Source organism: Callorhinus ursinus, unplaced genomic scaffold (genome assembly GCF_003265705.2).
Source record: "Callorhinus ursinus isolate GAN/ISIS: 27379988/994484 unplaced genomic scaffold, GSC_fseal_2.0 scaffold1, whole genome shotgun sequence".
In the NCBI taxonomy this organism is placed as follows: Eukaryota; Metazoa; Chordata; class Mammalia; order Carnivora; family Otariidae; genus Callorhinus; species Callorhinus ursinus.
The window spans coordinates 91,987,110-91,992,965 of NW_027397063.1; the positions used below are offsets into that span (position 1 = coordinate 91,987,110).

The 5,856-nt window shown below is 35.3% G+C and overlaps 1 pseudogene; it reads right to left on the bottom strand.

Moving 5' to 3' along the window:
• Positions 1-4,505: 4,505 nt before the first annotated feature.
• LOC112819915 (small ribosomal subunit protein uS5 pseudogene) lies at positions 4,506-5,269 on the bottom strand (annotated as a pseudogene).
• Positions 5,270-5,856: the final 587 nt, after the last annotated feature.

Below are 5,856 nucleotides of genomic sequence, written 5' to 3' on the forward strand. Positions count from 1 at the left end.
GTTAGTCTTTTATCCATAGTAATCAGAAAGAAAATAAGGTGATCATGAGAGAATTTCCCCAGATCTGTTTTCTAAAACCCAGAATGACTTGTATTAACTGAAATGTGGCTTTGTCTTTACAGAAAATGTATTATGAAATCAATAATTATTTCAGGTGGACAAACAGGAACTGTGTGGAGGTTACCCGTACAAATTATGATTCTACATCTAAGACAAATACAATCTTTAAAAACAAACAATTCAAAGGAAATAATACATATATTATTTTAATGATGAGTCTGATTAGTGTTACTCTTGAGTGTATATATGTTGTAAAATGCTAATGCATGCTAAAGTTACCTATTCTTAGTTGGAAGAAGTTATGGGTAATAAAAGAATTTGAAAGGATTATATTTAAGTGTTGAACAGACAATTCAAAACTATGTAAGATAATTTAAAGCATAAAATATAATACATTGGCTGATGTTTCTCCAACTCATAATTGTTTCTCTTTGTGTGTCTCTCTCTTTTTTTTCCCCTAGCCTAAGAACATCTTTGAGACAGTGCTTTTATTAATTCCCAAATTAGTGGTAAACCCTTGTTTTATCTTCAAATGACCTTGATAGCAAGAGAGAAGGTAGGTAGGAAATACTACCAGTTAGTATTGAATTGTCATTTCCTCAGGAAGGACTTTCTCAATTTTTCTTGCCAAAAACAAAATTAAATTACCAAACTTTAATGTATGCATTCAAAATGGAATACTTATTCTAGCCTATTACAGAAAGAATCGCTAATACAGATTCTTTGATTACCTTGGAACATTTAGGAAAATAACTACCAAAAATAATTTAAACTTCTTTTTCTCATTGGAATGAGAAATGCAGGTAGGCTAGTAATTATGGTTATGGTTACAATGGCAAATGAAAGTGTATTACTCAACCTCTTGCAGTTCATGAAAGGATCATCACTCAAAACTCCAAGATGATTTCTCCTGGGTATCTCTAAATGGTATCCTTTCTACCAACATCTTATTTCTATTTTATTTCTCTCTTCTTGGAAATGCTACTGCTTCTTAGATTTGCAGCCTTCCTAATTTCCATCCTGTGCTTTGTGCCTGATGACAGAGCCTATAGGGACTCCCTTTGCTATCTACTTTTCTTCTCCAACTGAATTAGAACATTCTGAATTACTGACCTCTTCACTCCTAAATGAACTTCACACATTTGAAATGCTGGCAGTGATAAACTTCAACTTATTATCCCACAAGCTGCTAAACCTAAATAATCACTGAAGTTGTTTTAAGTCTTTTGAAAACATCGTATCAGAATTTCACTCCTGTAGGATACCCACCAGCTAGAAACTGAAACAAAGTCCATTTAAATACAACAAAATGAGGTGGGGAAAAAAAAAATCACAAAAGAGGAACTGAATGCTTACAACTTTCTGCAGTCCAAGTCTCCAATGTTCTGCAATTTTGTGACATTGACAAAAGCTCAGTCAAGTGAAAAAAAATGTTACTGGTGATTGATTTATTTCAGATTTGTTTATTCTTTGTCACTTGTTACCAAACCACAGTAAAACCACATCATGTTCCCTGAAGAAGAGCAGGTTTCCATTGTGGTTTTATTGTGGTCACCATGATGTATTCAATACTGTGGCATTAACTACCAAAACATATTAATAAATTTTAAAACTAACAAAAAGATTACTCCTGAATACGCCTGCAAGATTTCCAAGATTAAGGAAGCACATCTGCTTAACTATTATTAAATGAGTGAAACTGAAGAAAGAAGTAGGAGAAATGAATAAATATTAAATGTTCTTTGGTGTATACCTTTGTTGCTTTAAGTATTACCCAGTAAAGATTGATTTTTTTTAATTATTCACATGAAATACTTTCAAGGAATTTGTTAGATATCAATGTCTTTGTCAGCTAAACTGGGTAATACGTTCTATTAGGTGGCACTTATATATGTTTGTGTCATAGTGGATATGCCATATTGTTTATCTAATTGAAGTTATTGAACCACCTTTTGTAGTCCAGAACAGGAGATATGAGGGAAAACTGGGGGGCACAAGACTACATTGGAGAACTTTGATAAATATTTGTCATTCTCTCTTAATATTTTTTAAGGCACGCCTGGGTGGTCCAGCCGGTTATGCATTTGACTCTTGATTTCAGCTCAGGTCATGATCTCTGGGTCATGAGCTTGAGCCCCACATCAGGCTCCACACTCAGCACAGAGTCTGCTTGTCCCTCTCCCTCTGCTCCTCCCCCACTCATGTGTGCTCTCTCTCTCTCTCAAATAAGTGAATAAATCAAATCTTTAAAAATATATGATTTTTAAGAATGTAGGTTATTTTAGTAGAATGCCCCTTACTTTGTGTACTTCTGATGTGGGGTGGGATTACCACTTAATATAATGTCCTCTTCAGTGCATTATTTCAGAAAGCACAAGATTTTCCAATATTGGTGATATTAAATATTAATCACTGGAAGTTGTACCTGTCCGATTTCTCTGTAAATACTATTTTTCTTTTTCTAATTAACATTTCTTGGGAAAAACCATGAAAATACTTCAATATTCTCTTATCAAAATTTCAATGAATAGTTTAACATTCATTGATGATTTTCCAGCTTCACCATTCCTACTACCTTCTTCAGCCTCCATTCTAATAAAGAGCTTTTCTGTGATATTTAATATATCAGTATGATTTTATGAATTTTCATTTAATTCGATGGATTATTGTTATTTATTTTGATTCTTGTCCCACATTTGGCCAGTGGAAGCTTCTTTAAGTTTTGTGTGTCCTTTTGACATGGTCCTATAATTCTTTAATCACTTCCTTACTTTCCAAAATAAGTACTAGGTTTATCTTCTGCTTTTCCAGCCACACCCTGAAACCAACTACTTTCCTTGGTTTATTTAGTGGAGAATTTTATTTAGAAACCACGAGCTGAATGCTACATATGCTCATTGTCACTGGTGTAGTATTGTTTTTAGGTCTTTTGCGTAAACAGATATAGGAGGAGATATACAGATGTATGTGCAGGTATAACATATATGTGTGTGTGTGTGTATGTGTGTATGTGTGTGTGTGTGTGTGTATATATATATATACACACACATACTGATATCTCTAATTCAATGCAACAACCCAAGTTTCATTCTAGTGTTTTAACTTTCCATATCTTTAAGTCCTTGCACCACATTGGGAAATACAACTTTTATTATCCTCACTATATTTATTCATTTGTTTCAGCCTAGCATAACAAATAGTAGTTTTAGGATTTTTTTTACCCATACTGATGTGAAAAGCAAACTTAGAAATTAAATACTTGTTCCCATTGTGTTATGTAAAATTTGCATTTAGTGAGTGAACACATTTTAATAGTAAAATTCACTGAATTTTTAATAATGCATATACCTGGCTAAACTATATACCTATCAATAGAAAAATGCCATTAGAAAAATTTCCAATAGGGCGCCTGGGTGGCTCAGTTGGTTAAGTGACTGCCTTCAGCTCAGGTCATGATCCTGGAGTCCCGGGATCGAGTCCCACATCGGGCTCCCTGCTCGGCAGGGAGTCTGCTTCTCCCCCTGACCCTCTTCCCTCTCGCGTTCTCTATCTCTCATTCTCTCTCTCTCAAATAAATAAATGAAATCTTAAAAAAAAGAAAAATTTCCAATAGGAAATTCCCATTAGAAATTTCTGTCATATCCCTTCTCAGTCAATATCCCAGCCAGAGAAAACCTTTTTTTTAAACCATAGACTAGTTTTAGGACATCTTATAAATAGAATTGTACAGTGTGTACTGTTTTGCTTTCATATTCTCATATTCAGCATATTCATTTGAATCATTCATGGTTTTAATCATATGGGTAATTTGTTCCATTTTAATACTGTGGAAGTATTGATAAGTGATCAGATTTCAGACTTATTCTGAAGTCAGAGAAAAAATGTTGTCTATGGATCAGTGATAGAGGAGACGGAAAAGAGAAATCAAGTTGGCTGCCCAAATATTTGTCATGAGTGACTAGAAGCCTCGAGTTAATTTTTATTGAAATGATGATGACAAGGCTAGAGCTCAAGTTTGGGCATGTGAATTTTGAAATACATTTTAGAAAATTTTGAAATGTAGAAAATTTCTAATATTAGAAATGTATTGTATTTTGAAATACATGTTAGAAAAACAAATTGAATAGGTTTTATTTTGTTTCTAGAAGTTGACTGAAATCACAGCATGCTGAAGGAAATGCTTTATAATAGAAAGTTTATACTGATCTTTTTTATTTTGCTGTTTTCTCTTAAGTTCTTATCCTGAACACTTAATTGTTTTCATAATTTTGTACTACTGCATTAGCTTCATCCCATGTGTGTTTTTGGATCATTATCGTAAGTATTTTTAAATTTTCACAATTATTTATTCAGAACCATGAAGTATGATATTTAATTCAAAAACATCATTTTGTTCAATTATCTATTTTTTTAAATAGGCTTTACTTTATTTTTCTTATATAAAACTATGTGGTGGCCACAGTTGGAACCTGAGTCCTCTGCACAGAAACTCTGGTGTGGGTCTTTACAAGACGGTCAGTGAATTCCTGATGTAGACCCTTGGTGGGTCACAATCTCCTTCCAGAGGTGAGGGATGAGAGAGCTGTAAGTCTTGGAAATGGCATCAAAAGTGGCCTTGGTGTAATTGCCCAGAGTGGCAGTACAGCCCTTGGCTGAAGTGTAGCAGTTGTCAATACTGCTTCATCAGTAGCTTCTTGGACAATGCCAGTGCCTCTGAGGCAAGGATGAGGCACACCAAAAGAGAGCCACAGTGGCGGGTCACCTTGCAAGGGATCTTGTTACCATAGTAGCCTTGCTGCACAGGGTGATGGAAAGCTTGGCCAGGATGATGGCCCCAGGGATGGCAGTGGCTACCTCCTTGGGACACTTAACACCCAGACCAATGTGTCCACTGTCATCTCTGATGGCAACAAATGCCAGCCCGGGTCTGCTTTTGCATTGGTAGAACTTTCAAAACTTTATCCTTGAGGGATATCCCCAGGAAAAAGTCAATGATCTCAGATTCCTTGAGGGGCAGAGAGAAGAAATAGATATCCTCCAGGGACTTGAGCTTCATGTTCTTAACCAGGTGTCCCGGCTTGGTGATGGGGATATACTTGAGCTCTACAGCCTCAGCTGCAGCCCCTACCCAGGCCCTGGATGCCACTGCCAAAGCCTCCAGTGGCCTCCCATTCCAGAGCCCTTCAGCAGCACTGGCATAATCTGCCATTTAATTCTTGGAGAAATGTTCAATTATCTCTTATTAGTGATTTCTATTATCTATCATTGTGATTAGAAAAACTGGTTCTATAAGTTCAACTCTGATATTTACTGAGATATACTTTATTTCCAAAAATTCATCATACTTTTTGCCTAATGTGTTTGCAAAGAATCTGTATTATTAAAAATTTATGATTCAGGATTCTAAATATATTTGTTATATCAAGTAGGCAGTGATTAGTAGTATTAGTACAAAGAAAGTTGTTAAGCTACATTAACGCAAATAAAAAATAAAGACGTAAAATGAAAAGGAAGGGAAGCACTATTAAAGATTTAACAGAAGGGCACCTGTGTGGTTGAGTTGGTTAGGCATCCAACTCTTGGTTTCGGTTCAGGTCACAGTCTCAGGGTTGTGAAATTGAGCCCTGTGTCAGGTTTATGCTCATTGTGGAGGCTGCTTGAGAGTCTCTCGTCCCTTTTCCCTCTACAACTGCCCCAGCTGTCATTCTCTCTTTCTCTCAAATAAATATTTTTAAAAAGATTTAACAGATACTATTTTTCATTCATTTCATTTCATTCATTACTCATTTTTCTTTT